This window comes from Bos taurus, chromosome 3 (assembly GCF_002263795.3).
Source record: "Bos taurus isolate L1 Dominette 01449 registration number 42190680 breed Hereford chromosome 3, ARS-UCD2.0, whole genome shotgun sequence".
Lineage (NCBI taxonomy): Eukaryota > Metazoa > Chordata > Mammalia > Artiodactyla > Bovidae > Bos > Bos taurus.
In genome coordinates, this window is record NC_037330.1 from 56,852,685 (window position 1) to 56,870,808 (window position 18,124).

The 18,124-nt window shown below is 40.4% G+C and overlaps 1 non-coding gene across 1 annotated transcript; it reads left to right on the plus strand.

Annotated features, from left to right (window-relative positions):
* The first annotated feature begins 16,354 nt into the window (after positions 1-16,354).
* Positions 16,355-16,504, plus strand: LOC112446095 (small nucleolar RNA SNORA62/SNORA6 family). The gene has a single exon (XR_003034168.1). It is a non-coding gene; the product is annotated as a small nucleolar RNA SNORA62/SNORA6 family (small nucleolar RNA).
* Positions 16,505-18,124: the final 1,620 nt, after the last annotated feature.

Genomic DNA, 18,124 nt, shown 5'->3' on the forward strand with positions numbered 1-18,124 from the left:
CTAGCGAGCCCATGGACTGCAGCCTGCCAGGCTCCTCCATCCATGGGATTTTCCAGGCAAGAGTACTGGAGTGGGGTGCCACTGCCTTCTCTGGACATACACACAGACACACACAAACACAGTATGCTATCTTTCAATAATAAGTTCCTTTTGAATCCTATTGAAAATAATAGGAGAAAGCCATATTCCTCAGTCTTAAAATGTTCAGGGCATTCACAAGGAATTTTGAGATAAACTTTAAGATTTATTTTCACTTTTAAATTCATTAAAAATTTTAATCTATCCCTAAGTATATCTTGCTGCTAAATAATTGCTGATACTGTCATCTGTTTTACTTCCCAAAGCCTCAGTTAACATTATATCTAAAATGTTAACTTTTTATTATTATCATTGATATGAGTAACTACTAGCAATCTTTCTGTCACATCTTTTCACCATCATTTTCTCCCTACCCTTCACAGCTTTGCCTCATTAACATTTCTTAAACACATGTATCTTCTCATACACAACCATGATCATATAGTTTTTCTCAAAGTCTTCTGGGTGAGCTAAAGTTCAAATACCCAACCTAGCATTTGAGAACTTCCACAAGGTCAGCTCCCTTACTAAGTCTTTCTCTCTGTGATATAATGTGTACAGTCTGTGCTCACGTCATGGAATCATTCACCAAGCACTGCTCACAGCAGCCTCCTGCCTCCTGGCCGTGATGTCTTTTTCACCTAGGTTGCTCACTTTCTTTTCTTCACTAATCCAACTCCTACTCTTCCTTCAAAGGTCAGACTGTGTCTCCCAGCCAGAAGCGGCCTTCTGTGAACCTCCAAGCCCTGACATGTCCCTTAGATACTGACATGTGACGTGGTCTCCATAGTCTCCTAACTTTCCCTGCATATATTTTCAGCTCTGCAGGATAGTGAGCTTGTGGAGGAAAGAAGTCTTCTGTTGTTCTTGTTTCTGTCCCCTACACCACTGAGTCCAAGACTATAGTTGTTTCTCAACACATATTTAATTTTTTTTTCAATTTCTGACTCTTCTCTCCCATATCCAAAGAACGTTAGAAAAGACGATCCTCTATTTTATACAGTTTAACTATTCACTCTTTGACTTCCCTGGTGGCTCAGACAGTAAAGGGTCTGTCTACAGTGTGGGAGACCTGGGTTCGATCTCTGGGTTGGGAAGATCCCCTGGAGAAGGAAATGGCAATCCACTCCAGGACTATTGCCTGGAAAATCCCATGGACAGAGGAGCCTGGTAGGCTACAACCCATGGGGTCACAAAGAGTCAGACACGACTGAGTGACTTCACTTTCTTTCACTTTATTCACTCTTTAATTCAGGATAGGTTTAAGCTATGAATACAGTGAACTGGAGTAGAGTTTTAGTTAAGAATGTTCTCCCTTGGGGGACTTCACTGATGGTTCAGTGGTTAAGACACTGCGTTTCCAAGGCAGGGGACACAGGTTCGACTCCCGGTTGGGGAACTAGGATCCCACATGCCCCATGAAACAGTCAAAAAAAAGAGAAAGTTTTCTCCTGAGAATTGATCCCTTCATAAAGTGTTGGGCTAGGAGTTTATTTAGGGAAGGAAAGGACAGAATAGAAAAGGTGGTAGGCCCTAAATGGGTCCTTCCCTCTAGTGTTACCTCATTGTTTACTGTGAGGTGTGTATATACTCAGGAGAGCAGATACATCCATATTTAGATTCAAATTCAAAAATCATAGAACAAGGAGCTAAGGTTTATGATGATGTCCTGAGCACAGTTACCTGCCTCCCCTTCCTCCAAAAATCCTATAGAAACCTTAAAAATAAGATGCTTTAAAATACTAAATCAAAACTGTCCTGGAAGAGTAGAAAGCAACATCCAGGGACTAGAAATGGAGGCACTCTCGGAAGATAGAAAGCACACGGGACTAGAATGACAGTGAAACCGGAAGTGAGGCGCTACGAAGAAGTCCTGGACAAATTCCAAACTCACAGTCGACAAATGCAAAGCTGGAGCGAAGGGGAGATGGAAGGGGAGATGGGAGTGAGAAATCATAAGAGCAATTAATTAGAAGAAGTACACTTGGAACAGCTGAACCAACGAGGCAACACTCCCTCCCCCTCACCATGCTTGCGTATTAGCTAATAATTAATGCCTTTGCCTTCTGGGTAAAGCCTGGAGAATAGTTCCCGGGGGAAGGAAAGGGATCTGCCTATAGAGGGGCCCTTGATGGGGGCTGGGGAGTGCAGCAGAGGCAGAGCAGAGGCAGAGACAACCTTGGATCCCTGTAAGAGCTGCCAGAGAGAAAACTATAAAAAGTAAAACTGCTCATCTTGGAGAAAGATGGCCAAGCGCTCTGGGTTGCCCAGACAATTCCAATTTATGTTACAATCCTCACACAATTACTATTTTTTTTTTCATGCTCGAAAATGTCTCAATTTGGATAATAAATGATATAGCCATCTTATCCATAAGTGAAATACATTGAAGCCATGTTTCTCAAACCAGTGCCCAGGCATATGTGAGGCTTCAGTCCTTCCCAGACCGTTATGCCTGAGCAAATTATCATGCATGCACAAGGCTCATGTTATCACACAACATGGATACCATAGTATAAACACAAATGCAAATTCAGGTTCTGACACTGCTTGTCATACTCAATGTTTTAGAATCTGCAATTAATATTTCAAAAGATTATTATTAAAGTGAAAACCAGATTTTAAAATTCTCTTAGAGGACTAATAGACTTCTAGGAATATATATGAAGGCACTTTCTAAGGATTATTAAATATTAAAGGTGATTATTTTAAAAAAGGAAGAGCAATTTGCCTCACTGGGAACAGAGATTATTCAGAAAATTAAATACAATTAAAAAAAAAATTCAATTCGTTTCAGAAGAGATTCAAGTAGACAATGTATCTGATAATAAAAACAAGGTACTGTTCTTCTTAAAGTCTTCAGACAACAAAAAAAGGAATTCTTTAAATAGATAAGCATAAAGTCTAAATAAGAAATTTAGGACAATCTTCATAATTGAATGTGTTATAGATGACAAATGGAGATCTGAAAAACCCTAGGGTATCTCTCAAAATATGGCACAAAAGGATAGGTGAGCAAATATGAAAAAAGTAGAGATTTATGGGATCAGGAACTGGCTAATGGAAATTATAAAAGCATAAGACAGGGACGGCAAAAAGGAAAAGATAACCAAAGACATAATACAAGAAAATTCTCTGAACAGAAGGGAAGATATGAGTCTTTAGATTTAAAAGATCAAGTAACAATGAGCAGTATGAGTGGGAAAAAAAGAGAAAAAGAAACCTATTTAGAGATGCATCCTAATAAAATGTCAGAAATCTAAGAACAAAGAAAAAAAGCTCAGACTTCCAGAGAGAAAAAAATAGGCTACTCACAACAAAATTAAGGTTGAATTGATGTTAGATTTTTATCAGCAACACTTCGTGCTAGAGATAAATATGGTAATGAATTTAAAGAAGAAATTATTATGTAATAAAAATTATTTTAAACCTAGAGTTATTTATCCAATCATACTATTTAGAGAAAGGGAATAAGATTTTTGCTTTAAAAAAAAAAAAAGCTAAAACATTTGCACCTACAAACGTGAATCCTACAAGAAAAATAATTTTTCACAAGAATTTCCAAGAAAACAAACCAAAAGAAGAAGAAAGAATTAAAGAAATGGCTGTGTGAGAGTTAAAAGAAGTTCAGTTGAACCAAAGGAAATAAATAAAGCTAAAAAGACATTTAAAAATAATCCATTTGACCTCAGCACACTCAGAAAGTTCTCTATTGAGGGAAATAGGCTGGTGAGACAGAATTTGTTTCTCTCTCTTTAGGTCTACCCAAGGACTCCTTGGATTGCAGTGAATAATATTTGCATAATCACTAGACTTTCGTATTGGTTTTAAATTTTTTAAATCAAATTACAAGTTAAATACAGAAAACATTATAATCATAAGACAAAATGCTAATATAAACTTTAACAATGTGAAAATGACATAGTCAAATTGGGAGAAAAGGGAAGAACTATAGAGGGTGTTCGGAGAAGGCAATGGCAACCCACTCCAGCACTCTTGCCTGGAAAATCCCATGGACGGAGGAGCCTGGTGGGCTGCAGTCCACGGGGTTGCTAGGAATCAGATATGACTGAGAGACTTCCCTTTCACTTTTCACTTTCATGCATTGGAGAAGGAAATGGCAACCCACTCCAGTGTTCTTGCCTGGAGAATCCCAGGGATGGGGGAGCCTGGTAGACTGCCATCTGCGGGGTCGCACAGAGTCAGATGCGACTGAAGCGACTTAGCAGCAGCATAGAGGGTGTAAGTAAACTATTAATTTTTCATAGCAGGAAATAAATAGAAGTCTAATTTCAATAAATCAAGAAGTAGAGGTATTAATTAAAATTACAAAGTTATTCTTATTACATTTGTAATAACTAAATACAACTAAAAAACTGAGAATGTAATTTAAGATGGAAAATCAGTGATTTTTGCAATTGCGCTTAATACTTCATATCCTATAATAAGAAACCAATAGATGATACTCAAAATTGGTACATCGATAGGCAGAAATTGTAATGGTAACTATGATAAGAGTTATAGAGAGAAACTTTCAACAGTTTCTACGGGGCATTTGTTATTTTATATTACTCCCTTTCTACAATTCTTTATATTTGTTTGTAAAATAATTAATTTAAAAAGATTTGGATATGTGCTTTTCACAATCCACAGAACCAAAAGAAATCTCCTTTGAAATGTTTGTTTTTGCCAAAGATTATTTCATCCACCAAATTGGAATTACTCACTTTTGCTGTAAGGAGAACCCATCACTGACTGGATAGCCTACCCTCATTAGGCTGTATGGCAGAATGAAAGCTCTTAGAAGGGCCAGACCACTTTACATGGCCAGCTGCCATCTGACATCCTTCCAAATTAATGTAATAACAGGGCCAATGACCAGTCACAGGATGGTTCTCATGGTTAGACTCTCCCCAATTCAAGAGCATTATATCCTCATGGTGCAGGCATTATCTCATTGGGATAGGTTTGGACAAGATTTTATTCCCACATTATAGATGATCGAGTGGAGGTTTCAAGAAACTGACTTATCCCAGCTCTTAAACCCAGGTACCCTAATTTTATCACACTTCCTCACCACCTCTCTGAAGAGAGGAAAAGGTTTTTACATTGCTCAAGGCAAGGAAATGAAAAGGCTACGGCACCTATTTGCAAGATGACAATAAAATGGAAGAGAAAGCAATCAATCTTCACCATGCACACATCTCCAAACCATTACAAATTCAATTAACCAAAGTTTGGAAGGGAACAATAAAATATTTCTCTTTCTTGGCCTAATAGCTTGATCTCAACAATGATTTCAAAACCAAAACATTCTTCTGTAATTTGAAGTGAACTTAGACAATGTATCTATTATACCCCTTTCTCTATTGTGCACAAATATAAAAACATGCTTTTAGACATATCCAGTTTATAGTTATACTTTGATCAATCATGTAGTTGGTACATTATCCAGACCTTTTACACTTTGTTTTTTTAATCTAACATTTTTAATTTTATTATCTTGTTCTCTACCCTTTCACCATTCCACTTTCCTCAATCATCATGACTATTTGCCCTGTTAAAATTTTTGACTGAAGAAAAGTTCCTGAAGTTTGTGGTATTTTCTAAGAATTTCATCTGCCTGTTAATGCATTGTCCTACACCAATAAAAGAAAGAATCAATGTTGGAAATATTCTGTTTCTACACAATCATACTACATTTGAATAGCATTGACTTAACTTGAAAATAAATATTGATCTTTCTCAAGGAAACTTTTTCCTTTTGGGAATAGAGAAAGTTTTTTTCTACTATAGTTATATTATTTTTTATAATAAAAATAAGGGTGGGAATGGAAATCTTTACATGTGTTCTCTGAAACAGAACTTGTATCTATCCCTGAACAAAATCCGTGGTTACTGAGCAGACAAGATCTCTCGAAAAAAATAAACTAACCAGCCGGGCCTTGGGGGAGTCATTTTCTGAACCAAGTCTCTGCCATTCCTATCTTCTTTTCTCCAAAACTGTTGGCTTTACAACTGAAGACTTGAGGGGTAGATGCCAGTGGAGTTTGCCTTCCTACCCTTTGTAAAAATGAACAGACTATGGAGGGTTTAAAACTAAGCAAAGAATAAGAGAAGCAGAGATGCCTGACAGTAAAACTGACATGGTTACAGAATGCAAGAAACTTACGAGCTGTCCTGGCCTTGATCATGGCTGAGTCTTGAGGTGGGCTGTTTTCCTAAGGCTAAAGACTTTAAAACAAGAAAGCAGGAGGAGTTCCAACAGAATTTTTCCCCAAACTCTCCTTTCACACTCCAGCTAGTCCTTCATCACTGGGGCTGAAATTTGCTGCTAGAATTTCAATCCTTGAGAAAGATTTGTGCTTTTCCAGCGCCTCCTCTGAAACGCAAATATCCTTGAAGCACCAACAAATGAAGCTATTGTCCATATTCTCTAGGATGAGTTTATAAAGTTGTCTTATCCAAAATAACTCGTGAAAGGAAACGGGCTAGACAGAGAAAGGGAAGCTTTGATGACTGATGAAACTGGAGATATGCCTGGAGCTTAAGGCCTCATCCAGGGGAGGGGAGAGGAAGGAAACTGATATTTACTGAATAATTCTGTCTCTCAGGCACTGTCTTAGGTGCCTTATATACAACCTCATGAATAGAGATTATTGTTTCCATTTTTTATATAAGAAAATAAAGGCCCAAAGAGGTTTTTAACTTGTCTATTTCAGTTATCTATTACTGTTTAAGAAACTACCCTAAAATAGAGTTGCTTAAAACAATAATTCTCTATTTCTAACAATTTTGAGGGTTGACTAGGGCTCAGTTAGTTCTGCTGGTCTCACTTGGGTCTCTTAGATGGCTGACAGGCTGGAACCTTCGAGACACCTCATTCACATGACTGGTGCCTAGCTGGGAGCAGCTGGAAGGCTAGAGACAGCTGGGATGCAGGTAGCTTCATTCTGTGTAGCTTTAGGGCCCCTCTCTCTGCATGGTTTGTCCACATGAAAGCCAGACTTCTTACATGACAGGGCTTTGAAGGAGAGGTAGGAGCTGCCAGTGAACATCATGACCACCATATTCTGTTGATAAAAGCCAGTCACAAAACCAGCGTAGATGCAACATCACCTCTCAGAAAAGAGGATGGCAAGGAGTTTGAAGCCATCTGTAATCTACCATATTGCCCTACATCAAGCAAAGGCAACAGGTCCAGAAGTTTTGACTGGCCTTGATGCTCCTGGGCCTGTGAGGTGTTGGATAAGATGATACTGTGATGATACCCAAGGCCGTAAGGAGTTTGGGAGTGGGGAACGATAAAAGGCAAGGACAAGGGCAATAAATATCTGAGGGAGGGAGCTACCTAGCAAAGTTCCCAGGAAAGCTAAGAATCCATACTGGCCCTAATAAATGACTAAAATGTTATCCATCTGGGCCAAGGCTTCAGAGCAGACTCAGATCTCCAGAGGAGATCACAGAATCAATGGACAAGCACTGAGCACTGGACAGTGGGCAAGCATTTTAAGTGACTGAACATATCCAGTTTCCATCTGCACTTGAGGAGCCATCAAATGGCCAGTGAGACAGAAAGATATTCAAGTGTGTTTGATGATATTCTTGAGCCTAAAAATATTGAACGTATCATACAGTCATACTCATTATATGACCTAAGACCTTCAAGGTAACCCTTTTCCCCCATCTGTAACTCATTCATTCACTTATTCATTCATACAATAAATTACTGAGCAGCTACTAGGAATGAACGGAGAAGGCAATGGCACCCCATTCCAGTACTCTTGTCTGGAAAATCCCATGGACGGAGGAGCCTGGTGGGCTGCAGTCTATAGGGTCGCGAAGAGTCGGACACGACTGAGCGACTTCACTTTCACTTTCCACTTTCCTGCATTGGAGGAGGAAATGGCAACCCACTCCAGTATTCTTGCCTGGAGAATCCCAGGGACGGCAGATCCTGGTGGGCTGCCGTCTGTGGGGTCACACAGAGTCGGACACGACTGAAGCGACTTAGCAGCAGCAGCAGCAACTAGGAATGAAACACCATTCTGTGGGCTGGGGATACAGCAGTGAATAAAAGAGAAAATCCTGACCTCTATGAAATTTGCATTTTTTTAGAGTGAATAAGAATACCCAAATAAACAAGAAAATTACACAACATCTCATAGTGATACAAAGGGAGCTAGAAAGTGTGTATTGAGGTGTTTGGGGGGGAGCAATTTTATTTAAAACAGTAGTCAAAGGAGGCCTCCTGGAAGAGATGACATTTGAACAAAGGTATGAAGAAGGAGAGGCAGTGAGCTCCGCCTGTATCTGGGAGAAGGGCATCCCAGGCAGAGGAAATTCCTGAGCAGAAGCATGCCTGGCTGCTACTGTGCTGAGTACAGAGAGCAAGGGTAGAAACATTCACTCTTCAATTCATTAATTTAACAGTATCTATGAAACCCCAGGGCTTCCCAGGTGGCTCAGTGGTAAGGAATCTGCCTGCCAATGCAGGAGACTTGGGTCAATTTCTATATCGGGAAGATCCCTGGGAGGAGAAAATGGCAACCCATTCCAGTATTCTTGCTTGGGAAATCCCATGGACAGAGGAGCCTGAGGGCTATAGTCTATGGGGTGGCAAACAATCAGACGCGACTGAGCAAGCACACACGCACGCATTAAACACCTACTACTCACCAGCATTATACTCAACACTGGGTGTACAGAGATACATAGGTCACTTACCCCAGAGGAGTCGAAAATCTAGAACAGGAGACAGGCAAACAAAACTCCTGACACAGCATTTAAAACCATGATGTTGGGAGTAAGCAGTCTCTCCACAGGCACGTTGCTCAGCTTAGCTGAAAATGTCTGTTCTCAGTCCATCTGTCGATGGATCAGAGAGGCAAGGGTTGTGTTTTGTACTTGAAATAGAATCTTCCCATTTCCTCAAATATTACAGGATCAAAATTTTTATTAAATGCAAATTTTATTATTGCACTTTAAAGCAAAAGTGCTGGGTAAACTGCATAATATAATCATCATATGAATATCACTTTGAATTAGTATTGCAGATACTTCTAACTACTTAATTATTTATTTTTAAAATATATTCCAATATTTTAATTATGTTCAGTTAAGTGTACTTGAATATTTGCAGCACTCTGCATTATTTATATTAGAGAAAAAGCAGCCTAAATCAACGCGCTCTGGCATTCCATAATTTGTGCTTGCATATCTCTAAAGTAGATTTATATATAGCTATCAAATGGTTATTCTGGATATGCTATGATTTAAAATTTTTATCTGAATTTTATTTTAATGTACCACAAAAATAAAATTTATTGGTTTCTTTATACCAGTAAGTGTCTTATCTGATTATTCATATTCAATATTTGCAGAATACTAACTAGAGCTGCACACTTTTCAATTAGATACAAATGGGTAGATTTCAAATCCCCCTTCCTAACCCCCAGCACACTCTACCCGCCCCCTGCATTCCTGGAAATATTCTAGATTTGGATGATTCAAATTCTCTAGCAGCTCGAGGGTAAAGAGTAAGGGGAAATGTATCACCTTAGAACAACACCATTACAAACAGAGAAAGGGGAGATATTAGAAACCCCCAGGGAATTTACTATCCTGTACCGAGGAGTACAGTGTATTACTGCTTAAAGGAAAGAATTTGGATGGAGAAGCCTACACAGATGTGGGCTCTGCTATAACTGGCCTGAAAAATAATGAGATCTGCTCTGTTCTTTGGTATCTGTCCAATGTCTTTCCTAGTTTCTAAATTCATTTAAGAGTCATTTCTGCATAGAGGATAAAAAATATTAAAGCTACAGTATTTCAATAACCCACTTTATGTCATACAAATCCAGTGGACAGACGCTCACTAAAGAGATTACAGTTTGAATACTTAATCCCAATTTGGATGTTTTTAAACAAGCCAAACCTGGCCTTAAATGCAATGTGCACAATTTAGCTAAGCAGAAAATACTAATGCACAAACATGACCATAAATGTAGCCACAGAATGTGGTAGGTGGAAGCCACCCAATAGCCACCTCTGCACATCACTCATTCAAATCAAAGGCCGAGTGAGTACTGAACATGCCCATTTCCAGGTCAAAGGTACAGGTGGCTTATGACAGATTGTCTCAAAGCCTGGGAAAGAGAAACTACTTAGAATAATAGTCACTTTAAACACCAGGGCTAGGTTAGCAGTTTTATTCAGCCAGGGTTTGGACTTCCAATCTCTCCTACTTTCCTCGGACTCTCTCTCTGAAGAGGACCAGTATATTCTCAATGCTCCAGAATGCGGTTTGTACCTACATTAAGCAATGTCACAAGTATGGGTTCGGGGTTCAAATTTCTCCCCCACATTTGTTAGCTGGACCACTAAGTTAATTGCTTAATTCCTCTGTGCCTCTGTTCCATGTGTGTTCATTTGATACATAGTAGTTGTAATAGGCGGAGAAGGCGATGGCACCCCACTCCAGAACTCTTGCCTGGAAAACCCCGTGGGCGGAGGAGCTGGTAGGCTGCAGTCCATGGGGTCGAAAAGAGTCGGACACAATTGTGCAACTTCACTTTCACTTTTCACTTTCATGCATTGGAGAAGGAAATGGCAACCCACTCCAGTGTTCTTGCCTAGAGAATCCCAGGGACGGGGGAGCCTGGTGGGCTGCCATCTGTGGGGTCACACAGAGTCGGACACGACTGAAGCGACTTGGCAGCAGCAGCAGCAGCACCAGTAGCGGCAGTTGTAATAGGGGCTTCTGTGGTAGCTCAGCAGTAAAGAATTTGCCTCAGTGCAAGAGATGGGAATTTAATCCCTGGGTCAGGAATGTCCCCTGGAGGAGGGCATGGCAACCCACTCCAGTGTTCTTGCCTGGAGAATCCCATGGACAGAGAGGAGCCTGGTGGGCTGCAGTCCATGGGGTTGCAAAGAGTTAGAATGACTGAAGTGACTGAGCACACACACGCACAGTTGTAATAGGCTCATGATATAAAGTCATTTTGAGAATTCAAAGGTACTTAGGACAATGCCTGGGCCCTGAGAATAAGGTCTAACTATTATCACTGAGGATACTATTGGAAAACCAGAGGCCAGGGGTTCCTAGCAAAGCCCTGTATGGTAGTAGTTTGGGGGGGGGGCGGCGCATCATCATCATCTCTCCAGTCTGACCCTGTTGTCTGCTTCATCTCCTTCATTTTTCTTGCCCTTTGCCTTCCTCTTCAATCACTGTTCAAAGTAAGTGAACTCAATAGATATTTGTTGAGTGAATAAGCTGTCAGGCTACTAACATGCAGGGCAGCAAAGATACCATATCCTTGAGAGACAACTTATGAGGGAAACGCGCTTATAGCTGTTTCTTGTACATATTTTGGTGAATAAAATTTGACTGGGTAAAATACCACAAGAAGGAATGGGAGAAAAGGGAAGGACGGACAGAAGGAGGGAGGAACAAAGGACGAGAGAGAAGTGTAGGAGGGAGGGAAGGAAAATCAGAGAGGGATGGAGCACACCCTCCTGCCTTGGGGAAGCTGGCAACAATAACTGCAGTATCGCGATAAAAATAAGTGGTTAAAAATAACATACTTTGCTTTGTTTAACTCATAATCAAGACCTATTTGCATGTCATACTGAATACGGCAATAAAATTATGAATTTCACATTTTAACATGTCTTGTAAAAGAACTTCACAATAATAAACACTTTCATTCTTCTCTTCCATAAGTGGAAATAAAATCCTCACAAGCTTGAAATACCAGTGAAAAAATCCCAAGGGTTTTGTTTCTTACTCTGGCAACTTCAGTAATTTCATTTAAAATTGGTCCTATTAAAATATCACAATTTCATCTTCACAAAAAGAAAACTCATATTTTCCCACCTTGAGTTTCTCATCTAACTCAGAGAGTGGTCAAATAAAGCTCAGAAACTAGGAGACATGTCTGACTCTCCCATTTCCTCCCCATGATAAGAGAGTTGAACAACCCATGGACACACAAGAAGCCAGGACTAGCGAGTTCTCATCCCATCTCATCTGTGCTTCCCAGACTCTTCAACGGGTACCCTTAAATATATAATAGGAATCATCTCTGTGGGATAGCTTTATAGCAGTGATTAGGTCAGGAAGGATTATGTTGGTAGAGTGATTAGTACACAGAAAGTGCTCAAGCAATGTTAATATCAAAATCATTACCATCATTAGTATTTTTACGAAGCAGAGAAGTGATCTTGGAAAAGTCCTTTAACCTCTCGTCTCTTTTTCCTTATTTATAAAGCCAGAGTTCAGATAAGATTCTAAAGTCATTTCTGGCTATAAAACAGATAAATTTGTGAAGAGCTTCATAGGTTACAAAGCACTTTTGTGTACATTCTCTCATTCATTCTTTGCTACCCTTTGGGGACAAGTGGTACCGTTTCCCATTTAAAGATTAGGAAATAGAGACTAAAAATAGCTAAGGAACTGGTCCAAAATAATTTATGTCAATTGATAGAAAAGTCAGGACTTAAACCCTGGATTTCTGACACTAAAACCATGTTCTTTTCCACGCTAATTCTATCCCCTAAGCTGCCTGCATTGACCCTATGTTCCCCATTTCTAGTGCCACCATCACTATTCAGACTCCTATTCACTTATTTATTTACTTACTCACTCAACCAATATTTGTTGAATTCCAGGAACTAAGACAGACATTAAGAATATAATGGTGAGCAAAAAAGATGTATTCCTTCCCTCATGGAGACTATGGTCTAACGGAGGAGTGAGAGTGTCATGGAAATAATTATTAGCTTAGATCATGGTAACGAAATGCATATAAGAGTCTGAAGACATGTAATAACAGGATTTGGCCTATACTCGAGAAGTTTGTGAATGATTCCCCAAGAAAATGACTTGAGTTATTCCCAAAGGACGAAGAGTGGTAAGAAGAGTCTGCCAGACAGAATGAACAGCATATACAAAGGCCCTGATTTGGGAGGGAGCACGGCACAGTCAAAAGAGTCAGAGAAGAACATTGCAGGGAAAACTACAAGAGTGAGGAGCAAAGTGATTCAAAATTATGCTGGACAGGCAGACCAAGATAAGGCCACATAAGGTCATAGCAACCAAGCTATTCACCTTTATCTTAAGAGCAGTGAGAAGCAGAAAAACAATGTGATCAGATTTTAATTTTGTGAAGACCATTCCGGTTGTGGTGTCTCCAGGATGTATGGGGCAGGGCAAGAGTGGATGTAAATGGATGTTTGGGAAGCTGATGCAGTGTTCAGGTGAGAGAAGACTGAGAGAAGCTACAGAGATAGCAGAGATGGAGAGAAATTGGTAGACCAAGTCAACAGAGTATTGTGGTGGACTAGATATAGGATAATTTTGACAGATTCCCAATTGTTCTTCCTGCATCTGCTTTTTTCAGTTTATGAGCCATTCCGTGTGCCACTGCAAAACAATCTATCTTTCAATGGTTTTTCATCCAAAGAATACTCATTGCTCATTTTCTATATATGTTTTTTTCCTGTTATCTAGAATTCCCTCTCAGAGAAGGAAATGGCACCCCACTCCAGTACTCTTGCCTGGAAAATCCCATGGACAGAGAAGCCTGGTCCACGAGGTCGCGAAGAGTCGGACACGACTGAACAACTTCACTTTCACTTTTCACTTTCATGCGTTGGAGAAGGAAATGGCAACGCACTCCAGTGTTCTTGCCTAGAGAATCCCAGGGACGGGGGAGCTGGTGGGCTGCCGTCTATAGGGTCCCACAGAGTCGGACACGACTGAAGCGACTTAGCAGCAGCAGCAGCAGCAGAATTCCCTCTGTTCTCCATATATGTTCAAATTATGTCCATCTTAATGCGATGCTTAAGTCCATCCTCATTCATTAATAATCATCCAGTATTTGTTGAACACTTACTATATTCCAGGCATTGTTTTAGGTGATAGAGATACAGTGGTGAGTAAAAAATATTCCCTGACCTAATGGAACTTTTGTTCTAGATCTCTTTGATTCCCTCTCTCTCAGAAACCATATCATACAAGTTAGTGTTGTCTTTTTTCTATTTGTCTCATAGTAATAATCTTGCCTCCTTAGATAAAATTAAACCTCCTTGAAGCAACGACAAATGTCTTCATTGCCTTCCAAATTTTCATCACCACCTGCAACATATAAGAACTTAAATGACTCAAAAAGATTGGTTGTAATATGAAAACTTTATATTTTTATCACTGAAGACAAAATGCTTTCACATTCACTATATCATTAGGACATCTCTAAGTTATAAAGTTGGAGAAGGCGATGGCACCCCACTCCAGTACTCTTGCCTGGAAAATCCCATGGATGGAGGAGCCTGGTGGGCTGCAGTCCATGGGGTCGCTAAGAGTTGGACACAACTGAGAGACTTCACTTTCACTTCTCACTTTCATGCATTGGAGAAGGAAATGGCAACCCACTCCAGTGTTCTTGCCTGGAGAATCCCAGGGACGGGGAGCCTGGTAGGCTGCCATCTATGGGGTCGCACAGAGTCGGACACGACTGAAGTGACTTAGCAGCAGCAGCAGCAGCAAGTTATAAAGTACTATTAGAAATGTGTTGTTGCTATTATTAATGTTAATATTATCATTACTATAGGCTCACAATATCTACTGACTAAACCGTAAGTCTCTTCCCAGTCTTAATTCTGGTGGGTTGTCAATAATAATTATTTCACAACTGAGAAGCTACATGTAAGATAATATTTCTTTGTTAGAAAATCCAGTTGCCATCACTGAAGAAGAATGGGCATTCGCTGACAGTAATCTAAAATAACAGACATCAAAGGTATGTAAATCCTCATTTACTCCTCCGGCATGCTACAAGGAGGCAAAGTTCCAAAGGAACACCTCCCCATAGTTGCTCCAGCTCACCTTTCAAGATAGCCCTTCTATTTTTGAAACTGTAATTTTTACTTGTTGGGAGATTGTCCAACCCAGTTCCAAACACACTGTGAGCTGGTTCCTAGACTCAGAAGGCTTTTTGACATCCTGTCTACAATGGTTAATCCATCCTCAGTTCCCCAACCTATGGAGAACAAGGATAAAGACAGCCCCTTTTACCCAGATTTAACTTTGTGGAAACCAACAGAATAACAGACTTGGAAAGAAAATGAAATGTAATTTGTTGACAAAGACATGTTTTTCCCCTTTAGAAACAAGCATTGAAATTCAGTGTGTCAATAAAGCCTCCACATTTTCTTCCATCACAACTAATATCTCCTAGTGACCTGACTTGATTGAAGGTTTTGCATGAATCTTAAATGAGAGCAGAACTGAAAAAGCTCTAGGAATACCAGACACCTACAGTTGCCACACTTCATATTAAATAACTGAGAAACATATGCCTTAAGTGGCATATTGCTTCATATTTTTCTAGAGAAATATTGGAGTTGATTATCAGGGACTTAAAGAACAACACAAAGAGCCACATTAAAAACTATAAGGACTCCAAAAGTCTATGAAAATTAATTTCAGAGGCACATGTTTTAATAGAATCTATTGTGGCATGAGGCTGAAAAGTCATTAAATATAGTGTTTTACATATGTAGTTTAATCATTTAAACTCATCTCCAGTTTGGCATTTAAATTGCTAGCTGATTATATCATTTTCATGGACACATTTGGAGGTGTCTACTTTTGCCCTATTTTCTGGGAATTTCTGCTGTTCTTGGCTATAGGTGATTAGTCCACAGGTACACATTTGACCCCAGTTGGGTCAACCAGGTACTCTTACTGGGTATTTGGAGCTGAAACCAGGAGAATATTTATTAGACTCTATAGGTGCCTACGGAGAAGGCAATGGCACTCCACTCCAGTACTCTTGCCTGGAAAATCTCATGGACGGAGGAGCCTGGTAGGCTGCATTCCATGGGGTCGATAAGAGTCAGACACGACTGAGCGACTTCACTTTCACTTTTCATTTTTCTGCATTGGAGAAGGAAATGGCAACCCACTCCAGTGTTCTTGCCTGGAGAATCCCAGGGACGGGGAGCCTGGTGGGCTGCCATCTATGGGGTCTCAGAGTCGGACACGACTGAAGCGACTTAGCAGCAGCAGCAGCAGCATAGGTGCCTAGACATATAACACATAGTTTCTTCATGTGATCTGAGAAAACAAGAAACCCATAGGGAGTCTGTGGGAGAGGGAGAGAGAAAGAGGGAAAGAAAGAGAGAGGAAGGAAGAGGAGGAGAAGGAGGTGGCAAATGAATACATAGGAGCAAAAATGAGAAATAAAGCTACCTTTTTAAGTTTCTAGCCCCATCTGCACATTGTTAGAGCTCGGCGTTGAAGCCACTGGCCGATGAACTCGCAAGTATAGGCAGTGTGCTAAATGAGGAGCAAGTTTTTCTCTAGCACCTCAAGGGTCTCTGGCCTAAAGTATGGAGTTTGATAGTAATACTTGCTATAAAAGTATAATTTTAACATATGAGAGCTTTAAGGAGAGATGAAGACATTTTAAAAATAGCCTGTGCTTTCTTCTGCTTTTCCCCAGTATTTCTTACTCTTCTCAGGCATTACTTGGTCCTTCTGTTTTCAGACTAACTTGATGTATCCTGTTGTAAGATCCTAGGAAGGGAGCTCACTCAGTGGGTCTGATGTGGTGGATGCTCATTTGGGAAGTCCTGCACACGTGTGGGTGCCATCTTCTATGAACACCCATGGGAGGTCATGCCTGATCTCTGCTTCTACAGAGATCCTGAGCAGACTGAAAAGGAAGAGCAGGAGACAGCTGAGAAGGCTGTGACCAAGGAGGAACTTCAGGGTGAATGTCCCACTCCAGCTCCAGAGTTCACTGCTGCTCAGCCTGAGGTGGTGGACTGGTCTGAAGGCTTGCAGGTGTCTTCTGCACCTATTCAGTAGTTCCTCGCTGCAGACTGGTGTGCTCAGCCTGCCACTGCAGACTGGTCTGCAGCTCCCACTGCTCAGGCCACTGAATGGGTAGGAAAAATTGCTAAGTGGTCTTAAATTGTTTTTTCACACTCTTAAAATGGAAATTCACTTGATGGAAAATAGTTTCTTTGAAAAAAAAAAGTACCTAGTTCCATTCTTGTCCTAGAGTCTGGCTGCATTCCTACACTTGGGTTCCATTAGACATCCTGGAACTCATAACAAATTCTCTCCTTTTTGCATAATGAGGTTCAAGTTTGTTTCTGTTGCTTGCAACCAAAGAGTCCTATACAAAACTCTCTTTATAGTAATCAGACGCAGCCTGGTCTAGAAGGCCATGCATTCATTTATTCCATAATCATTTGCCAAACTGCCAAACCAGGTCCTGAGAACACAGCCATGAATTAGTCACAATATTTGACTCTAAAAGCTCATGTTTAGTTGAGAAGGCAGAAAAATACCTTTGGAAAAAAATGCACAATGTAGGTAAATATACAATGTAGGTGATAGATTCAGTGATGAAGAAATGTGTAGTGAACAGTGGGGGTTACCAAGGAAGGGGTAGTGAACTTGACCTGGGGAAAATCAGGGAGGGCTGCTCAAAAAAGGGGATGTTGACAGGAAACATTGAAAGAGGTCTAATGCAGGCAAGGGGGAAAGCTTATCCCACAGAAGGAAGAGCACTCACAGACAGGGCTGAAACAGCCTGCGGTATTCAGGCGCCTGGTTCAGTGAGACCAGTTGAGGAGATAGGAGAGATGGATCACAAGGATAGTGTAGATTCTACAGGAAGCAGGTTAGGTTCAGGGCACTTGTTTCTGTAGAGAACAAGCTTGAAGACTTCATTGCCTCCTCATTAGCCTTCTCACTTTCCTGAAGCTAAGGAGATGGCACTTGCCTCACTTTTCAGGTAAGAAAAATGCACTTGGCAGATGACAGGATTTCCCCTGAGATCATCCAGGAACTCTGAACTTAGAGCTCAAAATAAGGCTCTGTTCTTACTCATAGTCATAGAAAACCTCCAGAGAAGATGTACCTGAGAAAGTAACCCCAAAACTCTGGAGTCTGGGGAAGTAAGGGCTACAGATTGCAAATTGGGTTTCTTGTTTATAAAATTATATAAAATAACATTAGGATATATCT